Source organism: Dasypus novemcinctus, unplaced genomic scaffold, assembly GCF_030445035.2.
Source record: "Dasypus novemcinctus isolate mDasNov1 unplaced genomic scaffold, mDasNov1.1.hap2 scaffold_206, whole genome shotgun sequence".
Classification (NCBI taxonomy): Eukaryota; Metazoa; Chordata; class Mammalia; order Cingulata; family Dasypodidae; genus Dasypus; species Dasypus novemcinctus.
In genome coordinates, this window is record NW_026688180.1 from 69520 (window position 1) to 88709 (window position 19190).

Here is a 19190-nt window from a genome sequence, read left to right on the forward strand (position 1 = left end):
GTGGGCCCCGCAGCCCGAGGCACCGAGCCGTGAGCGCGCCCCGGCGGCGCCCCGGGCGCCCTGGACGAGTCGCGGGGCTCTCCTCCGCCGAGGGCCGACCTGCTCGGCGCCGCCTCCCGCGCGCGGGGCTGGGGGGACCCGGCCGTCCCGAGCCGGGCGCGGGCAGGATCCTGGGACCCTGGACAAGGCGCGTCTGGGGTTGCTCTGCGTTTCGGGGGTTTGCTTCTTTCTAAGACTAACCTCCTTTTTGGGGGGTGTGTGCGAGCAGCGTGTAGGCATTTGGGAACGGCCCGTGTTTGCGTTGCTCTCGCTGACGACGCGGGCGGGCCCGCTCCAAGCCTGAACTTGACTGCGGCCTGCCCGGGTGCCGGGCGCGGGCGCCGCGCTCTCCCGGCCTCGCCTGCGCGCCAGCGGCCGCCTCCAAATGCCGGCGTGTGCGCCCACGAGCAGCGGTGCGTGGGTTAGGATTTCCCCTTTATTCCTGACTAGCTGTTGATCCCACAGACATGACCGCAAAACGTTCTTCTTTTTCTGCATCTGTGAAGACACTCCGGGGGTTGCAGAAGCATCTATTTTAGCTGGTTTCCGTCAAAATTAGGGTTACGAGCTTGGCGCGATGCCCTTGGCCGTCAAGAATTTTCCCAACTCCCCGCCCCCCAACTGATGCGTTTAGAATTTTTCTATAAATGTTTTTATGTATATGAATGCTATATATGAGTATTTTAAAATGTGCACAAAGTATACCTAAGCTCTTGTTTTCTTAAAAATGATTCTCAAGCCAAGCATAAACGGCCCGTTGTGGTATTGGGCACAGCTTTTGGGAAGCAAATAAGTAAGCAAGGTTAAAAAAAAATCGAAGAGGTATGACCTCTTCTTAAAAAAAAACCAAACTAATGTTATTTACCCAGCATTCTATCCCGTTCTGGGGGATGCTCTAACTTCTTACAATTCAGGGTTAAACTAGTAAAACGTCCGCATTTAACTTTGAAAGCCTGAAAACGTTAACAAAATCCATATTATAATTTATAGGTGGCATCCTGGTTTATCTTATAATTACGTTTCCATTTAGCATATAAAATATCCTAAATACAGATCATCACACAATTCTGCATTCATTTTCATGAGAAAGAAAAATGTGTGATGATCACGCAATCAGTTGTGATTAGGGACTTCTTTAAAAAGTGGCTATCATGAGGGAGCAAGTAAGTGGGGAGAAGCAAGCCCACCCTTTGGGATCTAGGGGGCCTCTTGTGTCTCCCTATTTTGGTGGCCGAGTATCAGTGGCTGTAAAGAAGCATTTTAACAGCCCTAAAGCCCCACCCGTGCCCGAGAGGTAAGAGCCCCTTGTGCCAAGTTCTCACCAGCGCCTTTGAAGAGCTTTCCCTCCCTGTGACCCCGTGAGGGTTCCCTCAGATCCACAACCCCTTCCAGCAAATGGAATTTTTTGTTGTTGTTGGGGGTGGGGTGAAAGCCATGCTAATGATCAGCATAATTACACTTCAAATCTCTGCTTCCCTTTGAGGAAGTGCAGTATTTCCTTTGTTCAATCAACTCGTACTGAAAGAAAGCTGATGGGAACGCACCAGTTTCCTTTTCATTGAATTTTGGATTATTTCAGTCAGCCCTCCTTTCCTCCTTTCTGTTATCTGAGAGGATGTGGCATACATTTATTTGGAAAACACTCTACTTGCGTATTAAACTATATAACTTCTGGACAGTGGGGGACAGTCGGGGAATGTAAACATTAAGTAAACTGTTCGGTAGCCCCAAGTCTACACGACTTGAGTGTGAGGAAACCGCCCCTTAAATGTCCTTGCGTCTTGTCTAGTCTGCGTGTGTGTAATACAGAGCAGGAGCCTCTGCTCACAGTAACTGAACCGCCCGCCCCAGCCTCTCCTGCCCGCCAAGGGGCCCGGGAAGACTGCTGCCTGGAGCCCATCTCCTCAGCCGTCAGCAGCAGCAGGTACTGGGGGACGGTCGTGACTGATGTGTTTTCTCTTCAGCTGGCCCTGGAGAGAAGGGGCAGCAGGGCCCCTGGTTCACCCCGCGGTGCAGTGCTCAGCTGGCCTTTCCTTTAAATGGCTGGGTGCGTTGGAGGCGGCGCCTAAACACGCGCGATGGCGCAGTCAGGGCAGCACATCGGTTTTGTAAGAGAACGTTTGAAAACTCAGTTGTAGAAGCAGGGCAGGGAGGGCTGGTCTACCCAGCACAGCGCCACCCGGAAGTTTGGCCGAATTTTGTAAATTCATCAGATAAACAATGTGAAAATATATTATCCAGACGTGACACAAATAGCAAACTCTACACTTAAGGATGTGCATGAAAGGTAAGAGACGTGGTGTTGTGCACAGGTCGTCTTTGGGTGCTGAGTACACCGGGTGACCTTACCAGGTGAGCTGTAATGCAGTGCCGGGGCGTCCATGGCTGCAGGTTATTTCCCCGGGGAGAATTTGTTTGCTCCCCATTTTCCTGTCGGTATACCCTAGGAAGCTGACCTCCTTCAAACGGTTTTGTCCTGTCATGATTCCTAGTCTGTGACTCCCATGGGACAGAGCCGTCCTTACCTGAGGTTCCTAATTTCAGGTGTTCCTGAAAAACATTCGTGATTTGGATGTGAGAAAGGACATGAGGAGACCAAAGACCTGGGATTTCGCTGATCAGAATGAAACAGACGTTGAAAGACTTTTCAAGCTTCCTCTTGGTGGTCCTCTGTGACTGCAGTGAGTGTGGCGCACCTAATGCAGGTACGGAAGGAACGTAAGCGTGAGCCTTCTACATGTACCCATGCTGACGACCCTTCACGAAGGTGGCAGGGGCGGGTCTGTGGGCAGTGCCGTTTCACCTGCGGCCTGGGAGCAGGTGCAGCTCAGTGTGGAGCGCCTGCCTGTGTCTGAGGTTCCAGCTTCAATCCCCGGTGCCTGCTTAAGAACAACATCAAAATAGATCCATGCTCCTGGCGACCGCGGGCGCTCTTAAGGAGCTTCAGGGGTTCAGCATGAGTGATTCAGGTATCATTTTAAATGTTGTAGCTCTTTTTAAAAAGTAAGATAAAATGCCTCACTCCCACTGCAGTGCTTTAAATCCAGAGCTGTTTCTTACATCAGCCGTGGGCTGGCCGATGACTACAGTGCCAAATTCTGTCTCTTTGGCTGTGTCTTTGGATAGGGTTCAAAGCAGAAACAAGCATTCTTGTGTGTGTTGTGTTCTTTCCACTTTTCACTTCAGCTGTTCTGGTGGGTATCTTTTTAAAAAGATATGATTTATCCCAGTGGACTGATACTTGCGAGGCTAAAACTTCCAAGAACAAAACTAGTTATTTTAGAGCCGGTCAGTCTCTGAAAGCCCACTCCAGCCCTCGGCTGGCCTGTTAGAATGAAGTGCCAACATTGCTTACCCGTCTACAAATTTCCGCTCTGTATGAACCAAGGGGCACTGGTTCCTTTGCATGTAAAAATTCCCAAGTATTTGTCTTGAGTATCAGACAATAAAAGCTTTGAAGTAAATGTCGCACCTCACCTTTTAAGTGATCTAGAGAAGTGTGCATTGTGTCATTTGAATCAAGCTTTCACTTCCCTGTATGTCCATTTTTCTCAAAGCCCTAAGGACTGGAACCTGATTGAAATGAGAAATGTGAGGGGTGGGATTTTTGTCTTGAGAAGTATCAATTGTTATTCTGATTCTTTTGAACCCCAAGTGTTTACAATGAATTATTTTAAACATGAGCGCTAGAGGTGAAGATGGAGGAACAGAGCCCCTTTAAGATGGGGACAGTGCAGGGTCCAGCTCCCAGGCCCACCCTCACCACCATTTTACGCCCACCTTGGCTCAGCTCCACCTCCTCTCGTGTCTGAAACGCTGTCTTCATCGGTGTTATCCGATGGCACTGTTCCACTCCTCGTTTCTCAACACCAGGTCTGACCATCTCATTTCAGTTCTCGGAGACGCCGAGTACCTCCTCCTGGGAGAGCCAGGCCATGTCGCGCTCAGCAACAGCTCGGTGTCCGTGGCCTTCCAGTACGTCGACAGGGCAAACGGGACACTGTGGAACGTCTCCGTCCTGCTGGTGGAGGCCAGCACCAACCGGACTGTCGCCACCAAGCACCTCCTGGCCATCCAGGCGCAGGGGACGCTTGAGTTTGAGTGCTTCCACTTCAAGGAGGCCGAGGACTACTGGTTCACCATGTCCCCAGACACCACGGCCAGCCGCCCCCCTGCACCCCTGGGGGAGAAAAGCGCCTTTCTCCAGGTGGAGTGGCCCGTCTTTCACGTGGACCTGAACCGGACATCCCAGGCCGTGGGAGGCGCCTTGCGGGTGGGGCTTTTTATGCCACAGCTGCTGTGCCTGTTCCCCGGGGACAGGCCCGGCGTCGAGGTGGACGTCACCCTCTGCAGCAGCCTTCCTGGGGCGAGCGCTCGGCAGGGCCGGCCGCTGGAGATGAGGCGCAGCCAGAGGACAGCGCTCGCTCAGAGCCAGTGGGTGGAGGTCGCTGCGCCCTGGTGGGCCCGGCAGCCTCGGTCACCGCGGTGCTGTGGCTCCTGGGCGCAGCTCGGTCATTACCGCCGCGGGTGTTGGTGAGCTTGCCAGCAGGTAACATCTAGCCAAAATGGCCGCTGAGCATGCTAATGGCTATGGCAAACGGCACCGCCCTCCTTCCTCACCACCTTCCCGCCAGAAAAACCCACGGGCGCCAGCTTCAAACCTGCCTCCTCCAATCAACAGCCGCTTCAAATTATCCCAGTCCCCTAGCCTCTCTGTAATTGCCACGTCACCCTAAGCCCTTACCCCTCCTATATAAGCTGTATCACTTCCCCAGTAAACTAGACCTGCGCCACGAGCCTGCGTCTCCGGAGTGGTTACTGTGTGTTCAACCCGGCTGTGTGATTCCGGGGCTCCGTCGTCACTTACCTCGCGGACAGGCAGCCTGCCCCAACCGCGCGGGGATCAACAACAGTGGGCCCCATCGACCTGACCCGGAAGTTCGGGTACCGGCTGGTGATGGCACGGCAGCTCTGGAGTGAGTCTGCGGTGGAGGTGGAGGTGGTGCCACCCCCATGTGTCGCTGTGCAGGGAGCGGTGGCCGTCTTCAAGGAGGCGCCGCGGCGTCCTGGGGAGAAGCCCATGTGGCTGGCAGAGAGCAGCCTGAGGCCGGGAGAGAGGACTGCCATCTTTAACTGCACGCTCTTTGACGTGGGGAAGAATAAATACTGCATTGACTTTGGCATTTCAAGCCAAAGCCATTTTTCTGCAAAGGAGAAAGAGTGCATGCTCATTCAGAGAAATATAGGTTGGTACTGATATACAATATCAAATTGGTGTTGTATCATCAAAATTATTGAGAATTTAAATGAATGTAATTTTCTCTTGAACTGTCTTATTATTTGTATGGTTCACTCTTCATAATGTCCTTGTTGTCATCTTGATGTGAAAATTCAGAGTCCTGGCAGAGACTGTGCTCGCCACTTAACCTCTCTGGTTCTCAGTTTACCCATCAGTAAAATGGAGATAATAAAAGTACAGAGAATTGTAGGGATTGAGTCAGATAGACTGTAAAGTTCTTAGCACAGTGCCTGGTATATTGGAAGTACCTGGTAAAAGTTAACTATTGTTACATTAGATTAAAAACATATATATTACATCATATGGCAAGTCTGTGGCAGGAATGATTGGACGTTGAAGCTAAATCCCACAGGGAAGCTTCGCCTCCTTGGATTTTGTAACTTCTGGCTTCCTCTGGCCGAGCACGTCTCTTCCCTCCTCAGTCATTCATTATAGGAATTGAGCCTCTTTAGTGAGACTTCAAAGCAATTTAACTAAAACTTCTCCAGATTCTGTGTGTGCATGCCCTACTGAATCACAAAGAAGTGCCTTTCTTTTCCATTTCCTGGGTGCAAACCTGGTCTTGGCAAGTGGTCTAATTTAGCTGAGATTTTCTGGTTCCCAGACATGCTGCTTTCCTCAGCCTCCCCAAGCTCAGTGCCCCCTTACTGCCCCAAACCTCTGGCTATCTTTGTCTGTAACTCCATGTGATATCTGCTCCAAATGTACCCCCTCAACCCTCTGTCCATCCGTCGTCTGACGACCTGCACTTTCCTCTCTATTTGGCTTAGATCCCTCAGCCCATCCCTCTACCCACTCTCCTACCAAGATCCTAAACTGCATCACCCTGTCGTGCTGCTGATGCCCCCAGCTCTGCACGAGTCCATCCGTCATCCCCCACCTGTTCCACCCAGGCCCTCTACCCACTCTCCTACCAAGATCCTAAACTGCGTCACCCTGTCGTGCTGCTGATGCCCCCAGCTCTGCATGAGTCCAGCCATCCATCCCCCGCCCATTCCACCCAGGCCGCTGAGGTTGCTGGAGAAGGTCCCCCCAGGCAGGAGGTGCCTGTCTGGCTGCCTCATGCCTCCACGCTCAACTCAGCCTAAAGCGGGGTCCCGGCCTGCCTGTGCTACCCCTCTGCACAACGGCTCTTGCAGACTTCACTCCAGGCCTGTTTTTTAAAAATTTTCATTAATTTCTCTCCCCTTCCCCCCACCTCCGCCCCAGTTGTCTGCTGTCTGTGTCCATTCACTATGTGTTTTTCTGTGTCTGCTTCTATCCTTGTCAGTGGCACCAGGAATCTTTGTCTCTTTTCTGTTGTTGCTGCATCATCTTATTGTGTCAGCTCTCCATGTGTGCGGCACCATTCCTGGGCAGGCTGAACTTTCTTTCACTCTGGATGGCTCTCCTTATGGGCCACACTCCTTGCGCGTGGGGCTCCCCTACATGGGGGACACCCCTGCGTGGCAGGGCACTCCTTGCATGCATCAGCACTGCACATGGACCAGCTCCACATGGGTCAAGGAGGCCCGGAGTTTGAACCACGGACCTCCCATGTGGTAGACGGACACCCTAACCACTGGGCCAAGTCCACTTCCACCAGCCCCCTGTTAAACTCTTGAGTTGGCCTCACCTCCTGGAAGCCATCTGGTGCGCATTCCCTCACTCACCCTCCTGCCAAAACATTGCAGCTCCATAGGCATGGGACTTTCCTCCTCCTCCCCTGTCATGAGGGGGAGGTGTTGTTCCTCCTATTTAGGGCCGGCCCCTCTCATTTTTGGGCTCTTCTCTTAATCGTTAGCCCCCTCTGCCTTCTCTCTCCCTCCTACTTTGGATTGTTCCTATCAGCATTGAAGTGGTTTGTTTCCCCCAACTTTTTATTTGGAAATAATTTCAAATTTACAGTACATTTGCAAAAATAACACAACTCCATACAAAGAACTCTACCAGATTCCCGTCCAGGTCTCAGATCCACCAGTTCTTAATGCCTTGCCACATTTTGCTGGATCACTCTATCCTTCTGTGTATCTCTTAATTTTATACACATTTAAGAATAGTTTGTATACATCATGCTCATTGAACACTTAATAGTTCCATGTATATTTCCTAAGAACAAGGATTTTCACTTAGGTAACCACCTTCAGTGCAGTTCCCAAGTAGCATGGAAGTGTTTTTATTTCTCTTATCTAAAAACAAAACAGCAGCTCTCCTTCCCCCCCTCCACGTTCTCCCCCACAAATCACTCTGTCTTTCCAGTGTTTTGAAAGTTTCTTACACTTGGAGGTTCACCTCATCTCACATTCCCCTCTCGACCCATTCCAAACCCACTCTGCCTCCTATCCCTCCCCTGAACAGATTCCCACCAAGGCATCTGCCGGTGCCTTCCAGGTCCCCACAGCCACACTTTGCAGTGCCGGTCTTCCCTGGCCATGGTCTCCAGACACAGCCACCTCTTGCTTCTGCAGAACCGCACCTGCCTTGTTTGCCTCCACCCCTGGCCTTCTCTCTGTGGTCCCTGGTCCCATCCCGGAAGTGTTGGGCTCTCCCGTGTCCTGTACCACACTTCCCATGCTTGGCAGCTGTTCTGTTTGCTAAACGCTGCTGGGAGCAGTATGCCCGAATTGGGTTGGCTTTTAGGATGGGGAATGCATTTGGTTAAAAGCTCACAGTTCTGAGGCCATGAGGGTGTCCACCTCAAGGTGCCACCAGGATGCTTTCTTCTGAGCTGCCACTGTGGGTGACAAGTCGGTGTGGCCTCCTCTCATCCCAGCCCCTCTGCCCCACCTGGGGCCTGCTCTGCCCATGGCTTTTCTTTCTCCAGGGCTAACTGGTTTTAACTTCTGGAGGCACCTGTGTCTGCTGGTGTTCTTCTGTCTGTGACTTTTATTCCTTGTTTATAAAAGACTCCAGTGAGAGGATTAAGACCCACCGTGGCCATGCAGTCTAATCAGAGGCCCTCAGGGGGTGAGCTACTCAAAAGGTCCCACCCACGATGGGTTTCCAGCCACAGGATGGCTTAGCTTTGAGGGCACGGGGCCCTCCCTCCCTCAGTCTGTCACAGTCGTCATCCCGTCTACACTCCTGGCCCCAGTTACTCTCTTGATGCTGCTGACCCCAGGTCGACGTCCGTCCATAGCCCTTACCTGCACCCACGAGCTCTTACGCAGCTGCTCTCCTCAGATGTCTCCCAGGCACCTCACAAGCAACATGCCTGGCCTGAGCCTCCTCACCGTGTCCCCTAATCCTGCTCCTCAGTTTATGACCCCACCACTCATCCCATTTGCTCAAACCGGAATCTCCTCCTCCTCTCTCCTTCCCCTCCTGTAGAAATAAACCACTGCTTCCTGTAGATTATGTCTCCTGGTGTCAGGGTCTCTACACTTTTCTCTTTTGCTGGCACCCCTTGGTTTAAGCCTCCATCATCCCTTGCCTGGACTTTGGCAGCGGATCCCTAACTGGTCCCCTCTGTCCACTTGGTTCTCTCACTGCAGCCAGGGGGACTGTTTACAATGCTCACAGCCAACTCATGTGATGTGAGGATGTGAGTCCACAGCCTGTCCCTGAGCCAGGGCCTCCGTGGTTAACTGCCCACCTCCCAGGCATCCTCGTGGCCTTAGGCTGCGATGCTGTCCTCCCTCCCACGCTCTGCATTAACTCATCTCCATGTGGGTAACTTTCCTCAGCTTGTGATGGGTCGAATTTCCTTGCCCTGAGCTGGCAGAGCATCCTTCACTTCCTTTTTCAAGGCACTTCGCACTTGCGTAACTGCTTACCATCTTCTCCCCGGGCACCTCTCTCCCGCAGATTGGGGAAGCGCATTTGGTGGCAACCCTGACTCGTGTTGCTGTGAAGCCATTAATGGCCTTTATTTGTCTGACGTAGTATGCCTGGCACATTTGCAGGTGCTCAAAACTTGCCTATTGAATTGAAAAGTTGAACTGGGGTGCAGTTGGTCTCAGCTAGGTATTAGTAGAAAAAGTGTTTGCACTAATCTGATCATCCAAGATAGGCTCATCTTTTTAAAAGTAGATCCTTGTTAAGGGGGAAAAATTTTAATAGGCTGAATTTAATGGAAAAAAAACAAGGGAAGTACAGACATTTAGGCCATTAGATTCAAGGCATTTGGGGGCAGGAGTCCACCCAAAGCTGCTGGACTTCCCACAGGCTCTTCCCATGCATGTCTGATGGCTGGATTTTTTTCAGAGCAGCTTCCGTGGCCACAGCAGGGGTTAGACTCCAGAAAGGGACAGAGTGGGGGTTACTCTGCATTTTGCCCAGGTGGTCAGGGGCTACCCATGCAGCAGCAGCGGGACACAAGCCAGACGGTGGGACTGAAAGAGTAAGTAGGAACCTGCAGGTGCCCAAAGCTCACCCTGGCTTTCACAGACACACATTGGCTTTGCCTCTGTTTGGCCAATGAATGACACTTACACTAGAGACAGGAACCTCGGTGCCCTCCCGTGTTTTCAGTATATAAATTTATGACCCAGCTGCCTTCCCTTCTTTTCACCTGCCATTGAAATAGACAGCTCTGACCAGTAAAGGCTCTTGCCAAATGGCACCGTTCAGGCACCTCCCTGAGCTCACCATGATTGTGAGTTCACTTGTGTGTCACTCACTCGCTCAATTCCTTTTTTTTTTTTTAATGGAATGACTTGGTTTATGTATTTTTTCTTATTCTAAATATGTCTTAGGACCTTAAGATAGGTAAATAATAATTTATATCAAATATATAATAAATGTTACAAAAATGACTTTATGGTGTTTATCCTCCTTAGTGTGAATATTCATATTTTTCTCTGTGGTAAGGTTAATTTGTTTGATTATGGGCATATGCCTGAGATTTCACTGGGGGAATGGTAGTATATAGCACAGGCACTGTAGTAACTTTTAAAAGTCTGAAAATTTTTAAATTCTGAACACTTCTGCCTCAAGGGTTTCAGATAAGGGGTTATGGATGCTGTATCTCAAAGCAAAATATGCACTTGAGGTGAAGCTGAGAATTAATGAGAGTAGGTATAAATGCATATTCCTTAGTTGTCTTAACAATTTAAAAATTTTGGCTGTTTTCTTTTTGTCTAATTAGGCCGGAGATTCTTCACCTTTTCTGTTCCGTGGACCCCTGTCCCAGTCGGGTGAAAACCAGGGGCCCCTTCTCAGAATGTAGCAGCAGGTAGTTTCATGACACTCAAAATCAGAGGTCAGAGAAAGTAAAGATAATAAGTTGATTTTTTTCCGTTCAAGCTCATGGACCCCCTGAAGTCTTTCCACAGACCCTCTAGTTAAGGACCCCTGGATTAGACAGGCTTGTCTTTACTTCATAATGTGACAGAACAGAACTTTTACCAAGGGTGGTATACAAGGTATACGGCCACCCTGTTATCCTCTTGCTGCAAGATTTTGCAATCTGTGTTTTGTTTTGCCCAAATCTTTTTAAGCCACTTAAAAAGTTAACTCATTTTGTGAGTCAGTTTACTTCAAGGAAGAATATACAGTCTGAAAATTATTATAATCAGACCCTTGGACACTGTGACACCCTCCACGGTTCTCTGAAAGTGAAGAACCAGCAAACCCTTCCACATAGCGGAGCTCCCACTCGGCCTTTGGATTCCGTTAGGGCATGACTGTGGCATGTGGGCATCTGACATCCTGAGGACAGGGAGTGTGTACACAGGGATTACGGGGCACCAGGCACTGGCCGAATTGCTTTATGACCATTAGCCCATTTGTTCCTGAGAACCCTATGAAGTCGAGGTAATACAGGCGTGTGGAAATAAGGTCAGGGTGTTTAAGGGGTACAGCCAGAACACAGACCCAGGTAGCCTGGCTCCCAAGGCTGCTTTTATGCTCTTCTAGACTGCTTCCCTTACAACCAAGGATCAATCTTAATACAAAGCTTTTAGATTAAAAATTTTTTAATATTCTCATTCCCCATCTCAGTGTTTCATCTGAGTGACCTCACCCCTCTTGAAAGACACAAAGCCCACTTTGGAGACCACTGGCCAAGGCAGAAGCATGATTGGTTCAAAATAAGTGAGCCTTGTTTTCTGAAAAAGAAGTTGGAGCTGTTTCTCTCAGATGCCTTTGTTCCTACTGCTACTTTTAGCATCACATCTATAGAGTTTTCTTATTAGCGTGTTTTGTTTACTTATCTTGGTCTCTTAAGCAAAGTGTCTTGCAGACTCGAATATTGCGTAGGCTGTTATCCCTTCATATAGTCTTAGGGGTGAGAAAAATATCCCCTTTCACATTCCAGACCAGTTTTGTTCATCCAGAATTAATACCCTCCATAGTGGCCTGAAAGACATTCAGCCTGGCCACACCGGTTTGTCGTGTGATGTGAGTCCATGCTTGGACATGTGAACAGGACAAAACAGAGCAAAAAGCCTCTTTTATTCATGAAGTAAGACTGTTTGGCATATTGGTCATCTGTATCTTGTTTCTAGCATGTGAGCTATAGTTAATGAGTTCCCATTTAGCCAACTATTTTCCTCCAAGTTACTGGCAGAGATCTTTAGAGAGCAAATAGAGTTCCTTAAGGCATTTTTTATTTGCCTGATTGACTTTATTCATTGCTTTATCTGAGTGATTTCCTATAGAATTAAAGTGATTTAATTTGATTTAGAGATAGAGAGGTATAAAAATGTAGTTAAAAATTTTTATTGATTATTGGACTAGCCATGACTCATGACTTTATTTCCTAGGGAAAAGGCACTATATGTATGTATGTTTGTTTGTTTTTAGCAGGTACCAGGGATTGAACCAGGATCTTGTACATAGGAAGCAGACGTTCAACCATTAGAGCTACATCCATTCCCCAGTATCTAACATTTTAAAATGAGATTTTTAATTTTAATTTTTTATTTCTTAGCCCTCCCCTCACAGCTTTTTGCATGCTATCTGTTCTCTGTGTCCATCTGCTGTGTGTTCTTCTGTGTCTGTATGCATTTTTTTTTAAGATTTATTTTTTATTTCTCTCCCCTCCACCCTGCTGCTCCCTGCCCTGCCTTGCCCCAGTTGTCTGCTCTCTGTGTTCATTCACTGTGTGTTCTTCTGTGTCTGCTTCTATTCTTGTCAGTGGCCTTGGAATCTGTATCTCTTTTGTTGTGTCATCTTGTTGTGTCAGCTCTCTGTGTGTGCAGCGCCATTCCTGGGCAGGCTGAACTTTCTTTTGCACTGGGCAGCTCTCTTTATGGGGCACACTCCTTGCACGTGGGGCTCCCCTACACGGGGGACACCCCTGTGTGGCAGGGCACTCCTTGTGCACATCAGCACTGCACATGGGCCAGCTCTACACGGGTCAAGGGGGCCCAGGGTTTGAACTGTGGACCTCCCATGTGGTAGGTGGATGCTCTATCCATTGAGCCAAGTCCACTTCCCTTGTATGCATTTTTATTTATTTCCCCTCCCCTCCTTGTGGCTTGCTGTCTGCTCTCTATGTCCATTTGCTGTGCACTCTTCTGTGTTGTTTTTTTCTTGTCTCTCTTTTTGTTGCATCACCTTGCTGAGTCGGCTCTCCGTGGCACTTTGCAGACCCGGCAGCACTCTGCTGTGCTCAGGTTGGCAGCTTTCCGCAGTGTGCAGGTGAGCCTGCCTGCACAAGGAGGCCCCAGATGCAAACTCAGGGCACTCCTATATGATAGACAGGAGCCCAACTGATTCAGCCATAGCTGCTTTCCTTAAAGCGAGATTTTTAACATTAATATTCATGCTTTTATAAACCTGATATTTTTCTGATTCCCAACTAATGGAATTTTTGTTTTTAGTCTATAACAAATGACTTTATGTATTAAATAAATTATATTTTCATAAAATAAAAGAAGAATTAAGAAAGCATAACAAAAAGTTTCATAGTATTCATAATTCTGTATTTTGTGGTCTTAAATATGAGCACAAGGGGAAGATAAACTGTTTGTGGACTTAATTTTCAAATTAGGTTTCAGAGTAGTGGGATTCCAAGTAGATTTTTCAAAAGTAAATCACTACTTTCACTCAGAGGACTTGAATTAGGAGATTCCTGAAGCTTTGTAAGCACTGGGGGCTTAGTATCTGAGCAGCCCAGAAACCTCGAGGACAAAGCCAGCTCTTGGTTCTGCAGCGTGAGGAGCTGCAGTGTGAGTTGGGAGGCACAGAACCAACATTGTGTTCCATTGGACCTCTGGCTGGAGCATCATGACCACACCTCAGCTGATGTTGGTCCAGGATACTGGTTTGTAATGCTCCCACTCTTGTGAAATCTCTGGAGACTTGATTGATGCAAAGAACCTATATTCCATGACTCACCCCAAATATTGCACCACTTGGCTGACCTGAGAACACATCAACCCAACACGTCCCCCTTAGGTTTGTGCAGTGCTTCATATACCCTGGGCTGCCCTAGAGGAGGTGGGATGTGAAGAGACTTTTATGCAGTGGGTATTCTGGTGACTAGTGTTGGCATTACCTGATGGGTCTCCAGGTTCGATGCGTGCTGATAGAGAAGGGATTAGAGTCGGTCTTTATAGGGGACTATTCAGTTACTCTCATCAGGCAGTGATTCCATATCTACCTGGAAGAGAGGTTTGCATTTGTAAGTCAAGAATGACTGTTTTAGGAAAGTTACGTATTTTGAAGCTCTGGTGTTCAGTGTGGCCCCATTTAGGGTTAAGGCTTCTTGTTGAATTGGCCCCTTTATCATTATGAAATGCGCCTCTTTATCCCTCATAATATTTCTTGTTCTGCAACCCATTTTGCCTGATATTTATATAGCCACTTCAGTTTTCTTTTGATTATGTTTGCAAGGTATATTTTCTTTCGTCTTTTTACTTTTAATCTATTTATGTCTTTATATTTAAAGTTGGCTTTATTTAAACAGCATATAGTTGGGTCTTTGTTTTTTTTTTAATCTAATCTGACAATCTCTGCCTTTTAAGTGATGTGTTTAGATTATTTTTATTTATATGTAATGTAATCATTATATGGTTGGATTAAAATCTGCCATCCTGTTAATTATATATTTATTCCATCTGTGCTTTGTTTCTTCCTCCTCCTTTTCCTGCCTTCTTTTAGATTAAGTGGCTGGTTTTTTTTTTGTGGTCTACTTCATCTCCACTCTTGGTTTTTTATTTATAATTTAAACAACTTTTAGTGATCATCCTAAAGTTTATAATATACATCTTTAATTACTCTCAGTCTACTTTCAAATGATATATTTCTTCACATGTAATGTAATGATCTTTTTTTCTTTAAATTTAAATTTTCAAACAATTTCAAACATACAGGAGAGTTGCAAAAATGATACAAAACCAATACATAGAATTCCAATAGAGCTGCTACTCTGATAACAAAATTGACTAACCTTTAACATTTTGACATATTTGTTATATTGTCTCTCTTTCTATCCATCTATCATCTGTCTATCATCTTTCTATCATCTGTGTATCTATTTTCTAAGCATTTGTGAGTAGTTGAATACATCCTGTTCACTGAACACTTAATACTTCCATGTATATTTCCTCAGAACAATAACACTGACTATATAACCACATTAAGTACAGTTATCCAGTTCAAGAAATTTAATATTAATAAAAAACATAAAGTCTATTTTCCAATTTTTTTCAGTTATTCTAGTAATGTTCTTTTGGGCATTTTCTGCTCCATTATTAGATCCAGTCCAGGATCACGTATTACCTTTAATTGTCATTCTCTCTCTCTTTTTTAGCATTTTAAAAATTTGTATTTATATTTTGTAAAAACAATATTGTATGTACAATAACACCCATATTTGTATTTCACATGAGTTTTTACTGTATTATACAGTCCCATGTTACATTTTTTAGCTTTCCTTCTAGTAGTATACATAACTTTCCCTTTCAAAAATATCATACCCATATAATAGCTCTACTAGTTACAAACGCTATGATGTGCTTTCACCATTTCTATTAACTTCCAAAGATTTACAACGTTTTTAAACAATTATGCACAGATTGCCCACAGCTTTCCATTCTCTACCTTCATTCTTTTTGGTGACCTATATTCTGATTATTAACTTCATGAATTTATACAATGTATTTACTTCATAATAGGGCAATCATACAGTATTTGTTCTTTTGTGTCTGGCTTGCTTCACTTGACATAATGTCCTCCCAGGTCATCCTTGTTGTCATATGCTGCCTCACGACTTCATTTCTTCTTATTGCTGCATAGTAGTCCATCCTGTGTGTACACCACTATTTGTTTATCCATTCATTGGTGAATGGACACCTGGGTTGGGTCATTTCTATCTTTTGGCAATCATGAATAACGCTGTTGTGAATGCCATTGTGCAGATACCTGTTTGCGTCACTGACCTCAGTTTTTCTGAGTATATACCTAGTAATGGTATGGCTGGGTCCCAGGGCAAGTTGATATTCAATTTCCTTAGGAAATTGCCAAAAGTCCTCCACAGTGGCTGTACCATTCTACATTCCACCAGCAGTGGGTAAGTGTTCCTATCTCTCCACATCCTCTCCAACACTTTGAGTTTTATGTCTTTTTAATAATGGCCATATCTAATAGATGTGAAATAATATCTCATTGTAGTTTTAATTTGCATTTCCCTAATCATTAGTGATGTTGAACATCTTTTCATGGTTTTTTTGCCATTTATATTTCTTCTTTGGACAAATGTCTTTGCAAGTCTTTTGCCCATTTTTTAACCAGGTAGTTTGTCTTTTCATTGTTGAGTTGTAGTATCTCTTTATATGTAATGACCTTTTTTTTAATTTTAATTTTAATTTTTTTTCGAGGGACCAGGGATGGGGATTGAACCCTGGACCTCATATGTGGGAAGCCAGTGCTCAACCACTGAGCCACATCCACTCCCTGTAATGACCTTTTAACAGCACATTCTGAATTCATTCCAGTTCCATTCTTTATGCGATTGTAGTCATCGATTTTACCTTTATATAAGCCATAAACCTATAGTACACTGGCACTGTTTGGTTAGACTGCCAATTATATTTTAGAGCATTTTAAAGTAAGAAAAGTTGCCATTTCCTGCACTCTTCATTTCTTTGTATATATCCAAGATTTTCTGTCTGGTATGTTGCCACTGCCTGAAGGTTTTCTCTTAAACATTTCTTGAGGTGAATGACTTCTGGTAACGAATTCTGTCAGCTTTTTTTTTCTTTTTTTTTGGTCTGAAAGTGTTTATTTCTCCAGTTTTTTTTTTTAACAATTGCATTGGTTTTTTCGTTTGTTTGTTTGTTTTTTAAGCCCCCCACCTTCCCCTGAGATGCCTTCTTAGTCTGCTCATCTTCTTTAGGAGGCACCAGGAACTGAACCTGTGCCCTCCCATGTGGGAGGTGAGTGCCCGACCATTCGAGCCACTTCCACTCCCTGCTGGTTGCAGCATCTGCTGGTTGTGGTGTCTGCTTGTTGTGGTTCCTACTCATTGTGGCCATTGCAGCAGCTGCTGGTTAGGGTGTCTGTGGGTCTGCTGGTTGAGATATCTGCTGGTTGTGGAGTCTACCAGTTGTGGTATCTTGCTGGTTGTGGTGTCTGCTTGTTGTGATGTCTGCTCATCTTCTTTAGGAGACATCAGAAATGGAATCTGGTACCTCCCATGTGGGAAACAGGTGCCCAGTTGCTTGAGTCACATCCACTCCCTGTCTCCTTCAGTTTTGAAACTGGCAAGTCTGCTGAATTCTTATCTTTATTCTTTTCTATGTGATGTGTTTCTGCACACATTACTCCCCCCCCCCCTGCCAGCCTTAAAGATTTTGTTTGTTTTTGTTTTGCAGCAGTTTGACTATGATGTGCCTAAGGTTTTCTTTTTGTTTTGTTCTGTATTTTTCCTGGTTGGTGTTTTCTGAGATTTGATGTCTTTCATTATTTTGGAAAATTCTTTAACATTATCTCCTCAGATATTTGTCTTTCTCTTTTTCCTTTGGGGTTCCAATTACATCTTTTCATGTTGTCCCACAGTTCTTGAGTATTATGTTTTACCTGCCTATTTTTTCTTCTTTGGGTTTCAGTTTTGGTGATTTCTGTTGACCTATATTCAAATTTGTTTCTGTCCTCACCTGTCTCGAATCTACACATGAGCCTGTAGAAGATATTCTTCATCTCTGTTATGTTTTTTTTTTAATTTCTAGCATTTCCATCTGACTCTTTAGTTTCTAACTGCTGAAATTTCCCATCTGTTCATGATCATTGTTCACAATTTCCACTTATACCTTTAGCATATGATTAACATAAATGATCATAGTTATAAATTCACTCTGAGGATTCCAGGATTGAGTCATATCTTAGTGTGGTTTCTTAATGGCCTTGTCTCTTAGTGGAATGGTGCTTTGTGTGTTGGTAATGTTTGGTTGAAAAGGGAACCTCTTGGCTAGGCCTACAGATGCTGAGTAAGTGGTGTTTACATGGGGCACACCTTACTTCTGCTAGGCTTTGAGTATGGGGATTAAGTCAGGCTAGTCTGGTGTCGAGCTGGGTTTGGGTGTCGCTTCTGTCCTGGCTACCCTTTGGGAACCACAGACTTTACATTTTTCTACCCTTCTTTGATTTTAGAGTAGGAGATGGACTACCAGAGGGTTTCCCAGTGTTTCTGTAATCTTCAGGTTTCCTCTTGTACAACAGAGAGCTTCCCATCTCTCTCTATCTCTCTCTCCCTCTCCCCCCCCCAGCAGTACATTGTTGCTCTTTGGTCCTTGGTGTTTGCTGGCCGTGGGGTAGGAAGTGGAAGAGGCTTCTCTGAGTTCCAATTCAGCCTTGGTCTCACCAGTTCTGTGTCCCTGGGTCTCAGCTATGGCTTCTTGATGGATCCTGCCCCTCCCTGGTGATAGAAGATCTCTAATACCCTGAGCCTAGGATATTTTTCTGCTCTTCCCAAAGTGTGGAGGGCCTTTTCTTTTCCTATTCCTAGCAGCAGTGGGTCTCCACTGAGGCTCTTAGGGTGACAGGATTTCCTGCCCTTCTCCCAGTGGTTTAAGGCTTTTGTTTTTCAGGGGAACCTGGAGAGAAGAATCTGGGTGAAGCGTGTGTCTTTCCAGCAGGGCTGCTCCTTCCCTCCTCCTGCCTTCACCACGAGGAAGGCATCTCCTGTCTAACCAGTCCTCAGCCCTTCTGGGAGCTTTGGGTGAGATCTCTGGAGAGGACCCTGAAGTGGGTCCCGTTCTCCTTGTGTCTGTGGCTCCCGGGGTTCTGTATTCCATGCTAGCCCACACCAGGCTGTTAGCAATCATTAAAAATTTCAACCGAAGTCTTCTCACCAGCTTGGATGGTTCCTTGTATCTGCCCCAGGCAAACCAGTGCTTATGTCCTGTCTTTCCTCAGAGGAGCCTGTCTTACCTTAGATTTCAGACTAGTTGGTGGCCTTGAGACCGAAGTTCTGGAAAGGTTATGGCTTGTGGTTTACCCAGCTTTTTCTTGTTTTAGGAGTGACTCCTTTTCTAGCTTGACCATCGTGGGGGGTATTTTTGCTTATTTACTTTCCAAGGCCTGAGATTGGCATTTCCCCTCATCATTTGGGTACAGTTAAACATTGGTTCTCAAGTGAGTGAGCCCTGAAAGCATGACTGTTGGTAAGCTTGCTGGCAAACAACATGTAGCCAGAATGGCTGCTAAGCATACACAATGGCTATCACAAAAGGCACCTTCCTTCTTCCTGGCCAGCTTCCCGCCAGAGAAGCCCACGCGCGCCAACTTCAAAACTACCTCATCCCATCAAGTTGCTGCTTCATATTATCCCAATCCCCTTAGCCCATCTGTAATTGACACATCACCCTAAGCCCCCACCCCTGCCTACATAAGCTGTGCCCCTTCCCCAATAAACCAGACCTGCACCACAAGCCTGTGTCTCCAGGGTGGTTACTGTGTGTTTAACCTGGCTGTGTGGTACCGG

At 46.4% G+C, this 19190-nt stretch overlaps 1 pseudogene; it reads left to right on the plus strand.

Moving 5' to 3' along the window:
• Window positions 1-459: 459 nt before the first annotated feature.
• The window catches only part of LOC101444400 (thrombospondin type-1 domain-containing protein 1-like), a 31043-nt pseudogene continuing 12312 nt past the window's right edge, over window positions 460-19190 (plus strand).